Source organism: Palaemon carinicauda, chromosome 17 (genome assembly GCF_036898095.1).
Source record: "Palaemon carinicauda isolate YSFRI2023 chromosome 17, ASM3689809v2, whole genome shotgun sequence".
Classification (NCBI taxonomy): Eukaryota; Metazoa; Arthropoda; class Malacostraca; order Decapoda; family Palaemonidae; genus Palaemon; species Palaemon carinicauda.
Genome location: NC_090741.1, coordinates 44,117,976 through 44,142,460, shown reverse-complemented (window position 1 = coordinate 44,142,460; position 24,485 = coordinate 44,117,976). Strand labels below are relative to the sequence as shown.

General features: G+C 35.1%; 1 long non-coding RNA gene across 1 annotated transcript; it reads left to right on the top strand.

Moving 5' to 3' along the window:
- Positions 1-16,736: 16,736 nt before the first annotated feature.
- LOC137656052 (uncharacterized) lies at positions 16,737-24,433 on the top strand. The gene is made up of 4 exons (XR_011046922.1): positions 16,737-16,797; positions 20,406-20,653; positions 22,027-22,276; positions 23,586-24,433. It is a non-coding gene; the product is annotated as an uncharacterized lncRNA (long non-coding RNA).
- Positions 24,434-24,485: the final 52 nt, after the last annotated feature.

Sequence of the window (24,485 nt, the reverse complement as noted above, 5' to 3'; positions counted from 1 at the left end):
TCAGTTGAATCAAAATTTAACGTGTTGGTTTTGTCATGAAGATTCTGGTTCATTGACTAATATTTTATACAAATATGAAAATTCTGAGTCTTATTTACATAAGGACCATGACTATCTATAATCGTAATTCTAATATTATAAATGGGAAAAATATAAGCTTTAACGGGGACTTTAGTTCTGCGAGCAAAACGCAGATGGAGCCACCGGCTATACAAGATCCCGAAAATGTTTTCATTGTTTTGGCGTCCTTGATTTTTTTCTGTAGTGACACGAAGTCGGAGGACGTGTTAAGAATCTCTCCCTTTTTGTCCTTCCATTGCCAAGGTGAGTGGTTATTTGTTTTGGACCCAAATATTTAAAATGTCGGCTCTGTGGTGGTCCTGAGAGTCGTTACGATATTGATGAAATGCGTGTTTTGTAAGATTGATTTTTTTTTTAAATAGTAAATACAGTATATTATACTTATTTAAACTTGTAATATGAGAAATGTGCAGTTAAATTTAATTCGTAACAATGTCAGGCTAAGGATGGATTTGGTATTAGGCCAATGGCAGTGTGGATTTTTTTTTTTATTTCGAATATTCCAAATGCCTATGCAGGGCAAATATCGTACGAACAATTTCGGGCTGATTTGTGCTTGGTATCGCTCGAAAGTAGACATTGTTACAGCATACGGAAGTGAGTTCTCTAAATATCCTATGACAAACTTAAAACCTCTATTGATGGGGCATTAGGCTTCAGTATTTATAACTAAAACAGGTCCAAAGTATCAGTGTGCGCGTAACGGGAATCCAACGACCAATATTGTTCCAACTGACTGAAATTTAGAAGAGGGTAGTACTGTATACTGTATATCTCTTGAGACTAAAACTAAAATTAAACCTGGTGATGCCGTCGTGTGATGTAGTATATTGATGGCAGTTTTTTAAATTCGGACATTTACCAGTCCATAGATTTCATCGCCCTTGCACTCCCTTAATTTCTCTACAGGACTTCCACGGTAGTTTTGTTCATTCGGGAGCGTTTACTATTTCACAATGCGCATTTTCTAAAAAATACTATGGGAACAAGTCTTTAGTTTCCTCTTGAAAGTCTTAATATCTTATATTCGGATGTCTCGTGGAGCCTATTGTATAATTTCGGGGCTGCGTATTTAAAAGCTCTAGAATCTAGTGTGAATGATCTAGGTTCTGATAGTTTAAAACCATCTAACTATTCTAGTGTCGGGACGATTTTAACGCAACTTGACACCCCTTATCGTAATTGTTCAAATTTCAACGTAAGATTTTTTTTTTCAAACTTTAACGTAACTTTTGTGCATTAAACTTTGAAATTTTCGGTTCTGATAGTTTAAAACCATCTAACTATTTTCGTGTCGGGACTATTTTAACGCAACCCCTTATCGTAATTTTTTGTTAAAGTTTACGTATTTTTTTTTTCAACTTTAACTTAATGTTGTGCATTAAACTTGTGAAATTTTGTTGAGTCAAGAAATTCGCGTAAATTTGTGCTCTTTTGTAGTTTAACGTAGCGATTTTTGTGTTCAAATTATAACTTAAATTTTCTTTTCACTTTTTTTTCTAACGTAAATTCTGACAGACCCAATTTGCCTTCAGGTATTTCACGTCCCCTAGTAAATTCCGTATTTTTCTTACGGGCTGTCAACGCAAGAGCCCGTGTCTTGCATACGGTTAGTCACTCTTAAACGAACGAACGTTCATATTCATCCCGCAGCTTTTTACGGCTAAATTGGTAACATTATGATTATGAAACCCATAGTTTTAAGTTCATTTTTGCAGTGGTTTATAAGGTATGTTTTACTATAAACGGATATGGTGCTCAAACTACTAGTGCAACTGGAATTTATAATGAGTGCTGGCTAGTTTGCCGTTTTTTCTTAATGGGGAATGGGGCATACTTTGCGTGTCGGTCGATTAAAATTTGGTTTATTTATAACTAGACTGTTTACATTTGAGGCTGGTGTTGCTTGTATTCGCGTTTGCCTGCTGTTCTATTTTTGACGCAATCATTACCCGGCTTTTTAAACCAATGACGAGCTACCTGATATTCATGCGAAAGTTCCCGGATGTTCTAAAACAGCCATTTGTTTAACACCCAGCTCAACCACAAAGTCTCAAATGAAGCGCGATCTACAGTATATAGAATTTTTGTTTGAAATTGTCAAAAACACTGTTTAGTGTAGATGTTGCTGCCCACGTGAAAGTAAAAAAAAAAATGCAAAATTTCGGGAGTAAGACCCAGCGCCAATAGTCGCTTGCTAGTACATAAGAGTTTGTTTTTCTTTTTTTCGCGAGCTTAGAGAGCATGACAACAAAAACCATTATTCTATCGAAATATTACGGAAATCTAATGGTTTTTGCTTTACTCGTGTAAAAAAAAATGTACTGGCAAGCGGCAATGGCGCTTGGTGGGACTATCGAATTACCAGGAATAACCCCCCAAATTACCCCCGGTGCTAGAGTGCAGCTCAATGTTACTTGCCGAAACATAGCAGTGGTGGGTAAAAATTTAGAATGGTCAATATACGGCTTGTAGTTGCATTTTCCAATAGTGAAAGGTTTAAATTGTAAAGCTTTGGGAGATTTATTGTTCGAACACGTATCTTATAGCTGAAACGCTACTTATCTATCTGAAATACCGGATGGAAGGAGGCTCCTAATGTGCTGATAGAAGGATCAAAACTTTTTATCATTAGTCTTAAGTTAGGTTTCTGCCAGTAGTAACCTACATGGTATTTAAGATAGTGTACATGAAAAGTGTACATGAAATCTATTACTTGTTACATGTTTACTTGTTCTGGGTTTAAATCCAACCCTCCACTGAAGTCGAGTGAACTACTCGGGCGGGTCCATATTAATCTAACGAAACATTTTCATTATAACTTATAAAATTCTTTGATTGTAGCATCTTCCAAATCATAAATTGTTTCAATGGCCTAATTAACATTGCACCATTATATAATTGAACCCAGTAATGTAATTAGGACGTATAGTGAATCATAGCTAATTGGTAGGCCTACTTTAAATCTCTTACATGAACCATATAGATTTTCCAACTGGTTATCTTAATTTTGCATTTCTGACACCATTAATGTTGCAAAACTTTTCTTGAATTTCCCTACCCCCAGAAAAAGTTCTCCATTGGGGGTCCCCCGTAATTCATTCTATAATGGGGTCCCAAAACTCTTAAACAGGTAGTTTACTTTGATGGCTGCTTTTCCGGTCCCATACCACGGGGGAACTCCACTATACAGGAACGCCCGTCTTTTTATCTTGTTCGTTCAGAGTATTAATTTCATATCACAACTTTGGTCAAATGCATCAAACGCAAAATAGCAAGTAGGCAAATATATATGGGATATGTATTTGATTAGAAATTAAAGTATATATTTACCAAACTGGTCATTACCTTCGCCAGGAATTGTCTATAGTTTATAGGCGTGTAGGTTGTGAATCCTTACACATCTGAAGTTTAATTTTGTATATTTTAGAGGTTTTGGTACAATTTTGTTGAACAGCTCATTTCTGCAGACATTAGATATTACGTGATTTATTTACGCTAAAATCAATTACTATCCCAAATTTGGTAAAAAATAAAAAGCTGCGGAGTTTAAAACTGTTATTTTACGGAGCTTATTTTTAGCGATTTGTAGAATGAAATTTTAGCTTCTAAAACACGCCCTTTTCCCAATTATTAAAGGTTAAAGTTCTCTGGTTTCAATTCCATCAGAATACTCGCCAGAACGTCAGTGGGGTAATCCCCCACCCCCCTGTGGTGCCCTACCACAGCAGTGTCCTCCCCAATAAACAGCCTAAATTCACGGTCCCGACTTGATTACCGAGTTGCTTGCTCGTTAGTTTTTTAATAAATTGCTTTGAACTTTTGTTTTAATGATTTCCAGTTTTTCATTTTCGTCAAACTCTGTATACCTAAATTAAAGTAACTTTTCTCTTGACATTTTAGTGTAATTTGGCCAGCATTAGTTTGATAAATTACTTAGTTCATCTTGTGTACTTTGTGCCTTTCTTGTTTTTTGTATCAATTTACCACACTTGGTTTGAGGGTAGATCGTAGAGTTGGTAGGCCTACGTCCCTCTGACAAGCCAATAAGTAGAACTTATTTTTAAATTTCTAACCCCCCCCCCCAAAAAAAAAACGCGTAAATTTCATTTGAGTATTCTGCGGATGGCGCACGTGAATTTGAGGAGGTAAAATAGTAACCTATTGAAATGTATAGAGAGTATCTTACGTTCCGAATCTTTTTCGGTAATGTTTCATACCTATAAAATCTAGAATGTTCAAAACTGACTAGATAAGTTCGAGCCTAAGCTTGAAAAAGCTCCAAGAGTGTTTGTTCGCAGAGTTATTTTGGAGCCACGGTCAGCTACCAGAAAAGTTTTACTACATATCCGCAAATTTTAAATGTCCACCTTAGTATTTCTACAGCTTGTTGGCGAAGCTGCCGTGAAAAGAATATTTTTTTTTAGACATTTCACTACCATAGTGATATTGGGCATGAAAGAAATTACTGGTAATGCTTGAGAGCAAGAAGTTTAGCTCAATTCTATAAGTTTGCAATCAAGGAAATAAAAAGATAGAAACGAATGAATGGCTGACTTGTAAAATGTGGGCAATGCAAAGTCAATAGAAAGTGGAAAATGTTGGGATATGTTACACAAAGCTACGGTGGTCATAAATTATTGAAAAGCGTTTTCGCAGGCTAGGGATATAGACACGCAAGTCCATTATTAATCGTTAATCCATTCTGCTCAGTTATTAGATATGAAAGATTCAGGAAGATCAGATCGTAAAGCTTGTGGAAAACCTTAACTCGTGCCACTATTCGTGAGCAATGTATAAGGGAATGCGCTTATTGCTGGTAGAATAAAAAACATTCAGTTGCTTGACATTGTGATTAAGTTAATTTTTTTTCCTAGAAACGCTGGGAAAATCGCATTAGAGAAAACATAGGCTGACCATAAACATTAAACATCTTAAGTCTAGTGACTCTTTGAGTAATTTAACTAGAAAAAACTTTCAATATTACAATAAACTTTCAATATTACAATAAAATAGAACCGAGCATATCGATAAACCAGCTAGTCAACAGAATGTACGTTAAAGTAATTTCAATTTGAACATAACGTTAATACTATACTATACTCTAGATTAGGTTTAAATAATTGCGAAAATCCTAAAAATTAGATATTTATAAAATGTTAATGCATACTTGATACAGTAGATTTACTTTTATAAAAAAGGGTCAATTTTAAGGTTGTGTGATGTCGTAGGTTTTCAGTTTAGCATTATTGATGAAATATCGGCATAGGTATGCTGCAGATTTTTTTTTCTTTTTTTTTCCAATTTGCAACTTGCGCTTTCGCAAAAGCCTTGGAACACGTGATGCCCTTAGTTTCCAATGCTGTTCAGAAACCCTTGGTTTTGGTCAGGAAGTTCGTACGATAGGCCTTGATTTTAGTGCTGCTTGTTGGCTATTGTTAGAAGGCCCTTGTTTTCAATCTAAAGCTGGCTTTACACTGTCGAACGGTTCGTCGAACTCGCTAGTTGAACCTGCTTGTTAAAAAGCTCGAAGAGGGAGTCTGCCACAAATGCATAAGGTTTGTGGACAATGAAGCCCCGCCCACAAATGTCAGGAGAGAACACCTTTTTTCGAACCGTTCGACAAACAAATCCCCATTCACACGTTTGTACATCACTTTAAACCATTGTCTGTGAAATTGTTCGATGAACCGTTTGACCGTTTATGCCCACCTTTAAACAGATAGTAATAATTTATTTGTTGACGTTGAGTATATACGCACAATGTATGTTGGCCTTGAAAACCAGTTTTCATAAGCAGATGAGTCTACTCTGCAACATTTCCCTCAATGGTTGTGAATCCATTAGAATTAGCTGAAATTAGTTTGTTGGGCATCATAGGGGATGAAGTTGAACCCTAACAGAATTAAAGACATTGTAACATCCAGACTGCACTGTCGATGTCTTTAGTTTTAGATAACTTTTTAAAATCTGTTTCTAGGTGAGATTCTAGATGGCAAATTTACTTTAGAATAACGTTAGGTCTGTCTGAAATTGCAAAGTAAATTGGCCTATTTAGAATTTTCGGTCGTCAATCTGCGCTTAGGGTTTTTTTTTTTTTTTCCGGGGAGTATTGTCTGGTCTTTGGCTTCAGACTCTTAATCATAATTTGATGGTTATAAAATTGGTCTACTATATTTCTTGTTCCCGATCTTTTTTAATCTCAGGCACCGTCGTTCAGATTTCTATAAATGTTACAAAAGATTTTTCAGAATTCAGATCATGCATTCATTGATTTTTCCGGACTGTACCATTTTGTACGTAGTGAAAATAGTTGATTAAAGTGTTCTCCATCTTTAGGCACAATGTAGTATTCCAGAAGATTTGGTATTATAGAAAAACACGGAAAAAGCTTTAATAATAAGAATGCCGTTTTATTTAGAAAAACTTTTCTTAAATTTGCATTTATTTCCGTCGCCAATAAGTGGTTACTAAGGTAAACCCTAATATATCTTAAGGTGGGATTACTGCCGAATGGCTCGTCGAACGCTGTTCAACAGTTTGAAGTAATGTTCGAAAGTGTGAATGGGGTATTTGGTTGTCGAACACGTTCGTCGAGCGGCTCGAAGGTGGTCTGTTCTGACTTTAGTGGGTGGGGCATCATTGTCCACAAACCTTTTGCATTTATGGCCGACTACCTCTTCGAACCGTTTGACAAGCAGGTTCGACGAACCGTTCGACCTTGTAAACGACTTTTTACGGTAATAGTCACCCAGTGCGAACGTGGGTTTGGGTGAGGGAAACGTTACTGGAGAATATATAATGGTATTTTTTTTTCTACATTCTCTGGGATGCATAATAAATGCACGAAAAGATAACTATTTGTCCTATTTCTCTAATATTTCCTTAAATTTTACAAAAACTTATTTGTTCCTGTCCGTAACTTGTACAAACTTTTTGACCTGGGGTGGGGGTTCGGGAACTTGACCCCTATTATGTCTGTGATCAAGAAACTACTAGGTTAGGTTAGGTGGTATGTGTTAGGTTCTGTGGCCTTTTACGAATCTCAAAAATGTTAATGTTTTCCTAGGTCCCCCCCCCCAATCAGACGTATGTTCCCACCTTGTGTCCGTCGGGAAGCGGGGGTGGGGGGGGGGGGGTGCGAGAACCGGTAATTTGGGGTGGAAATGAGGAAAATTCGTTGAAAGTATAATTACTGTAGGATTTTTTTTTCATTGGTAATGTTGTTTTCTGTAACTTGATTTTTTTTTATAAGATGTGACCAGATTGTGGAATCTTTTTAATTAGGTACCTGAATCTTGAGTAACTTTTGAAGTGTTAACTAAAATATTTGGTCGGAAATTGGTCTGATTTGACTTGTTTTTACGTGGTCACTGATTTTTGGGTTTACAAGGTCGAACGGTTCGTTCGACCTTGTAAACCCCTCTTTACGGTAATGGGGTCAACCAGTGCGAACGTGGGTTTGGGTGGGGGAAATTTTATTAGCGAATCGATAATGGTAAATCTAACTTATTTTTTTTCTCTACATTCGCTGGGACGCATAATAAATCCATAAATCTATATTAGTCCTATTCCCCTGAAATATTTCTTGTTTAAATTTTACAATCTTATTTGCTCCTGTTCGAACTTTAATTTTGTACATAATTTTTGACCTGGGATGGGGTCCGGGGGTCCTCGCCCATCTTAGGTTTGTGATTTGGAAACTACTAGGTTAGGTTAGGTGGTGGGCGTTAGTTCTGTGGCCTTTTACGAATCTCGAAAATGTTAGATAATAGCGTTTTTTTCTTTTTCCCCCCAAGCAGTCTGAGGTTAGCACCTGTCAGTCGCGTGGGGGGGGGGGGGGTGTTACGAGAACTGGCTATTTGCGGTGGAAATAAGGTTAAATTCTTTGAAAGGATAACATTTACTGTAGGTAGAAATATTTTCTATTGGAAATGTAGCGTTCTGTAACTACGTTGTAACTTTGCCCCAAGTTTTTCTTTTAAGACGTGACCAGATTGTGGAATCTTTCTAATTAGGTAGCTGAATCTGAGTAACTAAGTGTTAACTAAAATATTTGGTCGAAAATTGTTCTATGATTTGACCTATTATAACGTGGTCACTGATTTTTAGCAATCTTCCTAATCAGGTGGCCGAATCAAGAGTGACTTTCGAAGTATAAACTAAAATATTTGGTTGAAAGTTGAAGCCTATAATTTGACCTATTTTAACGGTCACATTTTTTGGCTATCTTTCTAATCAGGTGGCTGAATCTTTAGTAACTTTCGAAGTGTATACTAAAATATTTGGTAGAAAGTTGAAGGGTATAATTTGACCTATTCTAACGTGGTCACTGATTTTCAGCAATCTTTCTAATCAGGTGGCTGAATCTGAGTAACTTTGGAAGTTTAAACTGTAATATATTGAAGTTGAAGTATTTTAATGTGACCTATTTTAATGTGGTCAATAACTTGAATATTCTGCGCTTAGGATTTTTTTTGTCTACCTGTAGTATTGTCTGGTCTTTGGCTTCTGACTAATAATTTGTTAGAAACTTGGCGGCTATATAATCCTTATTCCTGATCCTTATATTAATCTCTGGCACCATCGTTCAGATTTTTAGGAATGTAAAGACTTTTCATAATTCAGATACTGCATTTCATTCAGATCTCCAAGAACTGTACTATCCTGTACGTAGTGATACTGTAGGCATGCAGTTATTTATGAAAGCCTTCTCCATCTTTTGGCACAATACAGTATTCTAGAAGTTTTATTAAAGAAAAGTTCGAAAAAAAGCTTTATTAATAATAGAACGCAGTTATATATAGATAAACTCCAGTCTTCCTAATATGGCCATTTCCGTCGCCAGTAAGTGGTTAATAAGATATACCCCAATATATCTTAAGGTGGGTTTACTGTCGAATGGCTCGTCGAACGCTGTTCGAAAATGTTAGAAGTCCATGTTCGAACGTGTGAACGGGGTATTTGGTTGTCGAATATGTTTTTCGAACGGTTCGAAGAAAGTATATCCTCGCCAGGACTTATTGGGCGGGGTTTCATTGTCCCTTTATGCATTTGTGACTCCTTCATCTAAGTTTGACAAGCAGGTTCAACAACCAGGTTCGACGAACCGTTCGACCTTGTAACCCCCTCTTTACGGTAATGGGGTCACCCAGTGCGAACGTGGGTTTTGAGTTGGGAAATTTTACTAGCGAATAGTTATTGGTAAAACGAACCTTTTTTTCTCTCTCTACATTCGCTGGGACGCATAATAAATCCACGAAAAGTCAACATAGTCCTATTACCCTGAAATATTTCTTGTCCAAATTTTACAAAACAAAACTTATTTGCTCCTGTTCGTACTTAACTTTGTACATAATTTTTGACCTGCGATGGGGGTCCGAGGGGCCTCGCCCCTCTTAGATCTGCAATTTGGAAACTAGGTTAGGTTAGGTGGTGGGTGTGTTCTGTGGCCTTTTAAGAATCTCGAAAATGTTAGATAATCGCTTTTTTTTTCTTGGTTTTTCCCCCAAGCAGTCCCAGGTTAGCACCTGTCCGTTGCGAAGGGGAGGGCGAGGGGTTACGAGAACTGGCTATTTGCGGTGGAAATAAGGTTAAATTCGTTGAAAGGATAATAATTACTGTAGGTAAAAATAAATTATATTGGAAATGTACCGTTCTTTAACTTTACCTTGTAACTTTGCCCAAAGTTTTTCTTTTAAGACTTGACCAGATTGTGGAATCTTTCTAATTAGGTAGCTGAATCTGAGTAACTTTCGAAGTGTAAACTAAAATATTTGGTCGAAAATTTGTCTATAATTTGACCTATTTTAACGTGGTCACTGATTCTTAGCAATCTTTCTAATCAGGTGGCTGAATCTGAGTAACTTTTGAAGTGTAAACTATTTGGTCGAAAGTTGAAGTATCTAATTTGACTTATAACGTGGTCAATGATCTTTAGCAATCTCTTTAATCAGGTGGCTGAATCTTGTAACTTTCGAAATGTAAACTAATATTTGCTAGAAAGTATAATTTGACGTATTGTAACGTGGTCACTGATCTTTAGCAATCTTCTAATCAGGTGGCTGAATCTTTAGTAACTTTCGAAGTGTTAACTAAAATATTTGGCGAAAGTGGAAGTCTCTATTTTTTTTTACTTTAAGAAAATATACAGTTTAAAAGTTCATTTTTGCAAATACATATTTATAATATAAACATACTTTGATATTGGTTTTCCGGATGTGTTTTGTTTAATCATTCACTTTAGATAAATATTTACAGAACTTAATACGAGACTAGCTGATAATGCAATAAATAAGGATTACTACAATTTATATATGTTAAACTTGAATGACCTATTTTAACGTGGTCACCGATTTTTAGTAGCAATCTTTCTAATCAGGTGGCTGAATCTTGTAAGTTTTGATGTTGAAACTGTATATTTGATTAAATTTGAAGTCTTTGACCTATTTTAACATGGCCAATGACTTAATTCTTATTTATAGATGTTTATTTGCTTTTCCTATTCCCTCTTGGTTTACACTTTATGCTATTTGCCTATTTCATCTAAAGTTCTCACGTTTTGACTTAATGTATTCATACTAGTTTTTAGTTGTTGATTAAGGTCAGCTATTAAAACAGCTGAAGAAAAAATATATTTTTTTTACTTTTGACTTCTTTTCCGGTCCCATGCAGCAGGGGAACCTCTATCTACCTGGCGGCCACTGTCATTTTATGTTCGTTCAGACATATCACATTGCTCATTTACTGTTATATTGTCAGTCAAACGACTTGCAGAATGTCTTCCGTTTCCTCTGAAAGCTTTCTTCAGTCGTTCGGATATCTCGTGGGAGCTTATTGTAGTCTCGGTGCCGCATATTTAAAGGCTCTGGAGCCTACAGTAGATACTTATCTAGGTTCCAATAGTTTGAAACAATCTAACTATTCTCGTGTCAATACAATTTGTTGGCTGCGCACTTTATAGCAATTCTCTATTTTGGACGACCGGTTTTGATAACTTGGTGGGCTATTACACATATTTTAGATTAAATTCTTGCTTTAATCAGCAGTCTGTGTAAATCAATTACTCTATGGGTTTGTAAGGGTTTAATTTTAATTCAAATTAACATGAAATGGTCTTAGAAATGAAAGCACCAAGCCTTTCTATAGAAATATTTTGCTAGTAGGCCCCCAATTTCAGAATTAGGGAAGCTTTCATAAATGGCTGTGGAATTCTTGACTTTTAATGAAAAAAGTGCAATTTTCCAGGGACAATTGACTAGTGCAATGGGTCCTTTCCCTGTATGTCCTTTAATTATATATGAAAGTGTAGAAGGGTGATGGGCGGAATACTTTCTATTAGAGACATCTTGAGCAATTAAGATATTTCCCTTTGGCATTATAGTTCCATATGGAAAACCAGAAATATGGTTATGGTTACGGAGACTTGACTCTTGACTGCAGTCTGGTACTTGATTAGAGAGACTTTCTCAGCTCGAATTTGTTAACCCAGTACTAAATATAAGTAAATGTTAGTGAATACGGGTTGTACAGTGCATACAAAACTTTGTATAGTGGCAGTAAATAAGCAGACCACAAATTTATCCAAGTAACTTGTAATTTTAACGATGTATATTGAAATCCAAATTCTGTTAAAACATTTTCCTAATGTTAAAATATTGGAATGAACTGAGGGTTGGTTGAATGAATTGTGCGCTATATCAATCTTATATTTTACTCTAGTATTGTCTTTGCTAGAAAATCTTTATCACCTGAAAGTACTTGGATCTGCCCGTTTATAATTTGAATAACTCATTTGAAGCCCCTCAATTGTGACTTGAAAGATTTTAATGTTCATTGTAGGCCTACAACTTGAACGGGTAAACCATCGCAGCTGACTCTGGTTGATAGTAAATGTTCAGTCAGTGGCGTGTAATTAAGTGTTCAGAGTTGAAGCTCTCCAGTGACTTGATAAATAAGAATTTATCCTAATATCAAATTCTTAAGTTATAATAGCATTAGTTCCATGTTACAAACTTCTTCAAAAGTTAAATTCAGATGTAGTATGGATGAATTGTCTTAATAACAAATGCTAGTAGGCCTGTAGGTTATAACTGCCATCTAGTTGTTCTTGGGTGAATGTTTGTAAATATCAACTTTGGTAACTTGATACCTTATAGAATGGCATAACGTATTTGAAAAGAAATAGAAGAAGTCAACTTAGGGAATTTTTGGGCAAAATTCTAATGTTTTGCCTTTTCAAGTCTTTTCTGTATACGCACGACCACTGAAAAAGTAGGCCCGGTTCTTTAAAGAAAATCGAATGCACGTTTACTCAATCTGCCTGATGCTATATTTTTGGGGTTGTTTGCTGAAATCGGCTTTAGTTTCGTGGTATTAATCAATTTTAGTGTTCAACTTTAGATTTTGTATTTGACTTAGCATTTCTGATTTGAAGTCTCTGGGCTGAAACTTTTTTTTTCTGAACAAACCAGTCATTTAACTGAGGTGCTGTAGGTAATTAAAGCTACCTTAGGGGGTCTTTGCAGTATCCTCCTGCCCCTAGTTACATTTTAGCTTTTATCTAAATTTAACCTTGTGGTCCCAAAATCTGACTTCCTTAACTGTTCCCAGATATTAGTTGATTATTTTCTATTCCATCTTAGTCCTGTAGCCTCCATTGTTCAATTGCCGTCCATATTGGCCCTTTTCCTTAACGTATTATATATCAGAAGCGCAGTGCAGGAAGTTTAGTCACACTTCCTTCAGCTGATTTAAAGAATCCTACGGCATTGATAGAACTTATAAAATGTCTTCAATACCGCCTTGAAACTTCACACTAAGCGTATCCTTTGTAAAATCCTGGGGCTGCAAGTTTGACAGAAAGAACCAACAGTTGGTGTACATTGGCTTCAGTTACTTTGAAATTAACTAAATCATGTCATTTCTCGTATTGAGAGTAGACTTAATGCGTGTAGGAAATTTCCCTTTGGACGGTTTTGAAATTTTTTTAATCTTCAAAACACAGATTTGCTAGGCTTAGTGTAACTCACTTTATAGGGTAATATTATCACTAAGTGGAATAAATATTTCAGTTTTTCGAAATACTAATTTTTGCAACGGGTTGTTTCTTAACGGGACTTTTCTAATTTAAACTGGTAATCTTAAAACGCTAGGCGTTATAAAATAAATTAAAAACCATTGCTATAAGTTAAAAATTTTTATCATTTAAGTCTTAAAGCCTTTCCCCAATCAATCATTGTAGGGTAAGTTCTGGACGAACCGTACATAAGGATGTTCCGTACAAAAGCTCTCAAGACTACATTATTTTAAGCTAGTTAGTGTCTAAAGAGTGAAAGAGAAAACGGAGTTACATAGCTGTCCCTCCATTAGAGAACGGGAACCAACAGCGCATGAATGGAATTTTTTTTCGGTTTTCTCATTCCTGATGTAATATTGTCTCAAGTTATGGTTTGTGGTGCTTATGAATATGCTAGGAGTGTAAAGGTTAGGTATTGTACACCTAAATGACTGTGATATGACTGTTTTAGTGATTTAGTACACCACTTGTCTCAGTAAAGTTTGTTTACACTTTAATGACTAACTGTGGCTGTTTCGTACAGCTTGGGCTTTTATAAGTGTACGGAATCTCCACGTGTAAAAAAAAATTATGCTGCTTGTGTTGAACTCGTCTTTCATATAATATCAAGTAGGCAGGCTTCAAGCATGATTCTGTATGGTAGGCTGGTCGTACATTGTATTTCTATTGTTTCAGTGCATTAAAGTGTAGCCTACATATTTCATTTATTTCATAATAGCCAAAATTAGCTCTGTCATCCTGGAAACTTTTGTACTTATTTTTTGTTTTAAGCTTTGTAAGTTTTATAATAAGGCAAAGCAGATAATGTAAAACCATTTTTTCTCAACTTTATGTATAGAAAGCAAGATGAACATTAAATCGTTCTTTATTTCAATATACTGTAGTTATTTTTATGTTGCAAATCCTTTAAAATCAACATTGTGGTCTATTTCAATGGAAACTGGCGGCAAATTATTTTATTTTTAAACAATTTTTTTTTGTTTGAGGCGTCATATGCCTGTGGACGATATGTACACTTCATTTTTTTTTGCTTTAAGCTTTCACTTATATTGTGATGAAAAAAGTGTGCTTCAGAGAGAATATGGCGCAATGGTTGTACTTTATAGTGATCACTTAAAATTTAGGTTCACTAAGAAAAAAAATCACATTTTTGAAAAATAAACTACGGTTCGTCCAGGCCCGAAATGTTAATCATTCCTTAACATAAATTTTTGTAATTTGTATCTTCCGAACGAAGCCGTATTTTAACTTCAACTAACTGTTAATATTACAACACTGAGATATTAATAACTATTAATATAAATAAAAAGATATTCATCGGTACCAAATTGTCGTTTTCACCTAAATGTTTTATTCCTTTACCGGTTAGAACCGATTTTTGTAATTCGTATCGTCACGCCAGATGTCAAGTTAAATTGGGTCGCCCGCTAATATAGTTTAGGCTTCAATATATCCCAAGCATTCTTTAGACTAATGGTGTATATACAAAATAGAGTAGATCACAATATGGGATTGTTTTATTAGCATTATAATCCTTATAAAACAATTGAAGTAATGTATCAAACTTAATACACATTGTTACAGCACGATCAAAACTTAAAAATGTCATCTCTAATTATAAACACATCACTCGAGAATTTATATACCAGTAAAAATGTCAGTAATATTTTCTTTAAGTTTGTGAACAGTATTAGGCTACGCAAAAACTGAACTAATTTCAACGAAACTTGAACTTGTTTGGCTGTGACTCAAGGACAAATCCATTAAGAGTGCTTTCTACGGTGTGCCTCAATTCAGAAGTCAAATGTTTAGCAATAGGCTGTTAATTTTTAACTTCACGGGGTCTTCTATGAAAGAATTTTTTTCTGTTTGGACCGGCCGATGGATATCGGTATCACGTGGTCCTATAGTTAGCCAATTAGCTTGGTGACATGACCGTATAGTGCATTGTCCTTTCTCATAAATTAAATACGGCACGATATCTCAATACCCCGTATCAAGGTGTTGGCGTTTTTTTTAAACCACTACAATTAACTAACGCAATAGACATCCATTAAAATTTATATTGATTGATTTTCTGGCATCCCGACATCTAAAGCTATTGACGCAGAATTAAAACTGATATGAGGAGGACAAAATCAGTGACCCGGAAGGTCAGAATCTATTTTTGAGTAAAATTCCGTGGCGAAATAATCTTCTTAGACCTAAATTTTCATTATTTGGTGCCGTAAATATAATTCGAGTGTGAAATAAGTGATGTGAAAATAGAAAATGCTTAGTTTTGAAGATTGTTAGGTTCAAAGATCATTGGGGCCCCACAGCTTTTAATAATATCACAACTGTTACTGATTTATTACATAAAGGCAGGCTGATCAATCAAATTCGACGAATGCAATGAAATTTTTATAGTAACTAATTTTGCACTAGTTTTATAAAGAATTGCGGCAAATTATGAAATCCAGATTAGCAGGTGGTTTAATAGCCAGATTTTAGCCCTAGTAGTGTCTGCAGAGTGTACCTTTATATGTTTTTAAAGGTAGCTAATATATTGTTCTCGTCAAATGAACCGCAACGAAGTTTTGAACTTTGAAAATCTTAACCTGTATCAATACTTGGCCATGTACTATTTTGGATATCAATACTTGGCCATGTACTATTTTGGATGTGGGTATATAGTAAGAATGGTGAAAACTCCTCATTAACAGCTGTTGCTTATATTAAAACTGTTCCCGATGAGTGTTATGACGAAGTATATTAGTAAATTTGACTAGTTACATGGGCCATTATATAGCCCAAATTGTAAGGACCAGGAATTACTTAAGATTCCTAATTGGAAATTTAAGGAGCTTGTTTTTTTGCCAACCTAATTTTCTTGCAAGTGTTGTCCTAGAAGAACTAGATTATATAAAAACTCGTTTTAATTACCATGTGATAACCATGTACTGATTTTGTTTATTTCTTTCAGATTGGACAGGAAGTTTATAAGGAAACTGAAGGGATTCGTCGCTGCTAAAACCCATTGAGCTTTTAGGATCTACCTAATCTTTTTGTTAAAAGGTAGGTTGCATTTTCCTCTTTAATGTTAAAACCATATCAGATAAGGTTTTGTCCATGTATTCACTTGAGAACTACGAAATGGCATTGAATCTGTTAATTCCATGTAATGGTGAAAATAGGTTATCTGAAGGAAAGCATTTTTAGGTTAAAATGAAATGGCTGAAAATGTTTAGACTAATTCTTTATTAGTCTAGGTTTGTAGAGACCTACACAAAGTTAATCTTGTTATTAGTGCATACCACTTTGGTAAATCTATTAAATTTTTCACAATAGTTGGCTTCAATTTAAATAATTTTCTTTGGTACAAAGTTTTGAATTTGATACCTTACAAAGAAAACTTAAACTAGAATTCCTAGATGAGTTGGAGGGCTAGATTATAAAAATATAAACCATTCAGGTTGAATATTGCTAGAAATTCAAACTAAAAATTAATTGGGGTTCACCTAACATAATCATGAAAATCTCATTTCAGATCGCTGGTCTATTCAGATATGCTGCTGAAGTTTCAAGAGATCTTCGACTTCAATCAAATGCTACAACCAAAATCGATAGTTAATAGATTGCTCACATCATTATCTTAAGTAAGCTTGTAAAGAAAATGTATTATGAAACTTAATGTAGTAAATTAATCTCGAAAAAATCTAATTTATTATCCTTCCAATAATATTGCATGGAAAACCTCTGGTGGTTGGTCTAGCCTGTTCAGTCTGAATTAACCCACAAGTGAAATGTATAGAAAATTATAGAAAGTATTCCATGTTAGTAACTAATAAATACAGAAATCTATTCTCTGGGTCTTACGGTATTGGTGGTATGTAACTTTATAATAGTTTTAGCCAACTATCCAAAAATAACGTCCAATGTGATTATAAAACTATTAGTACTTCTCAGGGGTTGTCTAAAGTGTTATAATAATGGCAAATTTAAATGGAAATCTTTCTTGTACTTGAAGATTTATAGAAAGTAAGACTTGTACAGATGCATTATTCTGATTCTAGTTAGCTATGCTTAGTGGATGGTCATTCAAACTGTGTATCAACCAGATATTCGGTTAGAATAGTTCCCTGGACCCTCTTTATAGTCTCATTGAAGTGTGTAAATTCGTGAGATAAGTAAATTTGTCACCATGCTTAAACTGAAACTTAATTTCTCTGGTAGAAGGCTTCCAAGGATATAAAGCACTCTTGGACAGATCGGTTGGGTGAAGTGTTAACTTGTTAATGTTTATTTTTTATATGAGCGGAAGAGCTTATACAAAGCGGCTTTTTGGAGTGTCATAAAAAGGCCAGACAACTTAGGGTGAGTCTATACAACCGGCCAATGCTTTCCAGTTATCAGAACACAGTAAGGAACGTCAATGATCAAAGTTGACGTTGGATTTAAGAACTTGACTAACTACCTCGCTGTTAGTATTTGTAATTAGGCCAAAGGGAAGTCACATGATTTCCAAATGTAAGTTGTTTTTTGACATCTGGCTGTTGGTTCTTTGGTTTTGATAAACATAAATTTTGTGGTCCTAATAGTTTATAAATATCATATTTGTTTGGACAGTGATTTGGTAGCCATCTTGTTCATGTAAAAGCCGAATGGGTTTACCTTGCAGTTCTTAGGGTTGCAATAAGAAGATTGAAGTGCAGTTTATTTAATCTAGCAGCTTACTGACAAGGATTTCGTAATGCTTCAGACTGAAATTGTTGAGGCCAAAGTAGAATTTAACTGTTTAGACTAGGGTGTTCTAACTACCAATCTGTCTAGTGAACAAAGCTATAGGGCAGCCAGGGATTACAGAGGCAGACCCGTCCAACCCTAAACTCAGATGTATGGCATCCACCACTTGCCCCAAGTTGAAATATCCAGATGAGAAATTAGGTTACAGGTTTTTTTAACACCAATGACTATGTTCATATCTTTTATCAAACTGTTTAACTGTTGTATGATCTGATTTTTACCATGCAATTCCCCACTGCTTCAGTTAATTTCCAGGAAGAAATAGAGGGAATGGGATACTCAAATTTTGATAAGAATTTTTTAAGACTTAAATCTAGTTATTGATATACAGTATTTTGATATATTTGCCTAACAAGGTTATACTACTGTTTAAAATTAAGAGCAATTACGGTAATGTTGAATGAAAGGTTGAGGAAATCTTTATTACAGAACATTTTACAATTTGATTGTTGGAAAGTTGGTTATTTCAGAAATGGGTATACTAGTACTATTGAAATTCCCTCACACACAGGCTACATTAGAGTATTCTACTAACCACTGAAATTGTACAGGTTAGTGTAGCTTTCTTTAGGCTCCAGGGTCTCAAAAATAAATAATTTGGCCCAGCAGTTGCCCAACGCAGGCAGTAGGCACAGGCAGGTAAAAATTTAACTTAAACACGACGGGCAGAGTGCAGTCAAAAGACGTAAGGCACCCATCCAGTGCCTAAGCAAACGGGCACAGACATAAGGGGTATACCCATGGTTTCCTAGTCTATGACGTCATCTATGAAGGTAATCGCCTTCTAAACATTTGATAAGTCTCTGACTGCCGAATATTTGCTCCTCATGTAAACAGTTTTACGAAAAAGTAGCCTTTAATAATTTAACTCTAAATTAAGTCTCTGACTGCCGTATATTTGCTCATGTAAACAGTTTTACTAAAAAGTAGCCTTTAATAATTTAACTCTAAATTTTGGGTTGTATATGAATGGTTTAAGATGTGAATATTTACTTATGCATATATTAAATTTAATCCTTTACATGAAGGTACAGTTGTAGTAGCATTTAAATGGGAATCAATGAGTATTTAAAACTAAAACACAAATTTGTTCGTATACTATGGATTACATACATTCCAATGGCGTTTGGATAGTTGATATACTTATGGTAAAGGCAGGATATAAAATTTTATTCAATTCATCGTCTTTCCTTCCCTTTTGCAATCTCTAGGGATTCATTGTTATTCTTAATGTCCGTCCATTGCCACTCATGTGTCATATCCATGTTAATTTCTTTTTCTTACATTTTAGAATATCATCCTCCTCTAATTTGTTTTTGGTGTTATTCCCAATTCTTTCCATAGCTTTGAGTTTTAACTGTAGTAAGGTTTCAGTATTTACGATTTGTCCAATATATGTATGTTTTAACGTAATTTTCAGAAGTGTTACTCCTTGCAGTGGAGGATACAAATGAACTATTACATCTAAAATAGTTTGAAACTATGTATGAGACTAGGTTAGTAGAATAGTATGCCCCAGTTAAGTCTCCTGTATCGAATTGTCAAATTAATTCATACGGTTTAACTAAGTTCTCTTAAACCATGAAATATGTCGTTTACTTGCTCATCTTTTAAAACTCTCTCTCTCTCTCTCTCTCTCTCTCTCTCTCTCTCTCTCTCTCTCTCTCTCTCTCTCTCTCTCTCTCTCTCTCTCTCTATACCATATATAATCCCTTAGACCCTCTTTGTAACATTCTGTCTATATCTCCTTCGTAACAATCTGACATATTAAATATTTTTCCCTCTTAGATCCATTGTAACATCTCTCTCTCTCTCTCTCTCTCTCTCTCTCTCTCTCTCTCTCTCTCTCTCTCTCTCTCTCTCTCTCTCTCTGTATACCATATATAATCCCTTAGACCCTCTTTGTAACATTCTGTCTATATCTCCTTCGTAACAATCTGACATATTAAATATTTTTCCCTCTTAGATCCATTATAACATTCTCTCTCTCTCTCTCTCTCTCTCTCTCTCTCTCTCTCTCTCTCTCTCTCTCTCTCTCTCTCTCTCTCTCTCTCTCTCTCAATGTTAAATATTTTAAATACTCTTTTTGGCCTTAGATATTCCCCCCCCTCCTGAGTGATGTATTCTTCAACACCCCTCCCCCCCCTCTCTCTGAGCAATGTATTCTCCCCACCCCTTTTCTCTGAGCAAATTTTAAGTATTCACTACTCTGCTTAACTAATTTAGTAAGGTGTAGTCACTGATTGTTTCTATAGTTTTATTAGATATTTCGCAACTGTTGGAAAAATTCCTGTAAGCTAATAATTGCTATGTTGTCGTGTTACTGATATAAAGTTGAAAGTTTTAATAATGCTGTGTAAGGTAAAATGTTATTTTGAATAATTATATTTTAAAACTAGTCACAGCACTGAAACCAAGTTGTTCTATGGAAATGGTTGTAAAATAAACTTATTAATTTCAGATCAAAACGACTTCGGTACAATACTGATGAAAGTATTTGAGTAGCAGTATTTAGAAGGAACCTATCGGCAGTGTTAAGATTGACTGCTTAAACTCTACTACACGGCAAAAAAAAAAATATGGCCAACGCAGGCAATTGGCACAGGCAAAAAATAAAACTGACTCTACGACGGGCAGAGTGCAGTCAAGAGACTCAAGGCACGCATCCATTGCCCTCAGCAACGGGCACTAACGCTGACAGACACTAAGGTAGTTTATCGATGGTTTTCTAGTCTTTGACGTCATAAAATGAATCGCCTTCTAAACATTTAATGTCTGACTGCGGTATATTTGCTCCTCGTGTAAAAATTTTTACTTAAAGGTACTTTAGTACTTTCACTCTAAACTTGGTTGTATATGGATGGTTTTTAAGATGGGTGTGAATATTTACTTTTGCATATATTATTTTTGAAACTGTTAAATTCATCCTTGACAATAATGTACAGTTGTAAAAGCATTTAAATGGGAATCAATGAGTATTCAAAACTAAAACATGAATTTGTTCGTATAGTATGGATTACATACATTCCAATGGCGTTTGGATAGTTGATATATTTATGGTAAAGGCAGATAATAAAATTTTATTCAATTCATAGTCTTCCCTTCCTTTTGCTTCTTTTGCAATCTCTCGGGATCCATTCTGTTATTCTTAATGTCCACCCATTGTCACTCATATGTCATGTCCATGTTAATTTCCTTTTCTTACATTTCAAAAATATCCTGCTCCTTTAATTTGCTCTGTGTTATTCTCATTTCTTTGCATAGCTCCAATAACAATTCTTTGCATAGCTCTCTGAGTTTTACCTGTTGTAATGTTTTAGTATTTATGATTTGTCCAATAGATGTAGATTTTAGCGTAATTTGCAGAAAAGTGTTACTCCTTGCAGTGGAGGATACAAATGAACTATTACATCTAAAAACGTTTGAAACGATGTATGAGACTAGGTTAGTAGAATAGTATGCCCCAGTTAAGTCTCCTGTACCGAATTGTGTCAAATTAATTCATACGGGTTTAACTATGTTCTCTTTAACCATGAAATATGTCGTTTACTTGCTCATCTTTTAAAATCTCTCTCTCTCTCTCTCTCTCTCTCTCTCTCTCTCTCTCTCTCTCTCTGTATACCATATATAATCCCTTGACCGTCTTTGTAACATTCTCTCTCAATGTTAAATATCTTCAATACTCTTTTTGGCCTTATATATTCCCCCTCCTGAGCAATGTATTCTTCAAACCGCCCCCGGCCCCCTTCTCTCTGAGCAATGTATTCTCCCCCACCCGTTCTCTGAGCAATTTTAAGTATTCACCACTATGCTTAACCTATTTAGTAAGGTGTAGTCATACAGTTTGTTTGTATAGTTTTATTAGATATTTTGCAACTGTTGGGCAAATTCCTGTAAGCTAATAATTGTAAAGCTATGTTGCTAAGCTATGTTGTCGTGTCACTGATATAAAGTTGAAAGTTTTGATAATGCTGTGTAAGGTAAAATATGTGATTTTGAATATTTGTAGTTTAAAACTAGTCACAGCACTGAAACAAAGTTGTTCTATGGACATGGTTATAAAATAAAATTATTAATTTCAGATCCAAACGACTTCGGTACAATACTGATGAAAGTATTTGAGTAGCAGTATTTAGAAGGAACCTATCGGCAGTGTTAAGATTGACTGCTTAAACTCTACTACACGGCAAAAAAAAATATGGCCAACGCAGGCAGTTGGCACACAGGCAAAAAATAAAACAATGACTCTACGACGGGCAGAGTGCAGTCAAGAGACGCAAGGTACCCATCCATTGCCCTCAACAACGGGCACTAACACTGACAGACACTAAGGTAGTTTATCGATGGTTTTCTAGTCTTTGACGTCATAAAATTATTCGCCTTCTAAACATTTAATGTCTGACTGCAGTATATTTGCTCCTCGTGTAAACATTTTTACTTAAAGGTACTTAAAGGTACTTTTAAGTACTTTCACTCTAAACTTGGTTGTATATGGATGGTTTTTAAGATGGATGTGAATATTTACTTATTCATATATTAAGTTTTGAAACTGTTAAATTCATCCTTGACATTAATGTACAGTTGTAAAAGCATTTAAATGGGAATCAATGAGTATTCAAAACTAAAACATGACTTTGTTCGTATACTATGGATTACATACATTCCAATGGCGTTTGGTTAGTTAATATACGTATGGTAAAGACAGGATATAAAGTTATTCAATTCATAGTCTTCCCTTCCTTTTGCAATCTATAGGGATCCATTTTGTTATTCTTAATGTCCACCCATTGTCACTCATGTCATGTCCATGTTAATTTCTTTTTCTTTTTAAAAATCTCCTCCTCCTCCTAATTTGCTCTGTGTTATTCTCAATTCTTTGCATAGCTCTTTGAGTTTTAACTGTAGTAAGGTTTTAGTATTTACGATTTGTCCAATAGATGTAGGTTTTAACGTAATTTGCAGAAGTGTTACTCCTTGCAGTGGAAGATACAAATGAACTATTAAATCTAAAAAAGTTTGAAACGATGTATGAGACTAGGTTAGTAGAATAGTATGCCCCAGTTAAGTCTCCTGTATCGAATTGAGTGTCAAATTAATTCATAGGGGTTTAACTATGTTCTCCTTTACCATGAAATATGTCGTTTACTTGCTCATCTTTTAAAATCTCTCAATCTCTCTTCCCTTAGACCCTCTTTGTAACATTGTTTATATCATATATTTTGCCTCTGAGACCCCCTTGTAACTCACTCTGTTAAAGATTTTAAATACTTTTTTTGGCCTTGCATATTCCCCCCTCCCCTCCTCTGAGCAATGTATTCTTCAACCCCCCCCGTTCTCTGAGTAATTTATTCTTCCCACCCCTTTTCTGAGCTATTTTGAGTTTTCACTACTCAGCTTAACTAGTAAGGTGTAGTCATACAGTTTGTTTCTATAGTTTTATTAGATATTTCGCAACTGTTGGATAAATTCATGTAAGCTAATAATTGCTAAGCTATGTTGTCGTGTTACTGATATAAAGTTGAGTTTTAATAATGCTGTGTAAGGTAAAATGTCATTTTGAATAATTGTAGTTTGAAACTAGTCACAGCACAGAAACAAAGTTGTTCTATAGACATGGTTATAAAAAACTTATTAATTTCAGATCAAAACGACTTCGGTACAATACTGATGAAAGTATTTGAGTATCAGTATTTAGAAAAAACCTATCGGCAGTGTTAAGATTGACTGCTTAAACTCTACTACACCGCCAAAGTTGATCTAGTTAAGTATGAAAATTTCCGTTTTTACTTTTAAACAATAAGTACATTAAAGAAATTTGATTACGATTAGAAGCTTTTTATCTATTAAAGTGTTGAAACTTTACGAAATTTATGTTGAGTACTGATGACACTACTAAATTTAGTGCCTTTTGTGAAATATTTTGAAAATATAGATTAGTAACAAGAACTGCTACTGGAGTGTGTGTGTACTGCTGTAGTGTCTACTACTACTACTGGAGTGACACGTACTACTAACTGGAGTGTGTGCTGCTGCTACCAGACGGCTGGAGTGACACTTACTACCAACTGGAGTGTGTGCTGCTGCTTGGTCTGCTACTACTACTGCCACCAGACGGCTGGAGTGACATGTATTACTAACTGGAGTGTGCTAATGCTGCTACTGCCTGGTCTGCTACTACTACTACCAGATGCATGGAGTGACACTACTAACTGTAGTGTCTGCTGCTACTACTACCAGACAATTGGAGTGAGACTATATTAACTAACTGGAGTGTGTGCGCTGCTGCTGCCACCTGCTGAAGTTTGATACTACTGGGTGTTGTCTGCTGGTACACTAATGGTGTGCCTACTACCATTTAATTGGAATGATTTTCTAAGCAAACTTTAAAATTGTGGTATTTTTTGCAGTTTGTTTTTCGTTACTAATAAAATTATTTACAATAAACAGTTTTGATAAACCTTTATATAAACAAGTGATTAATAAGATGGATTAAAGAAAATTGGAAATAACAATCTTTTATTTTCCAAATTTATACATGTTT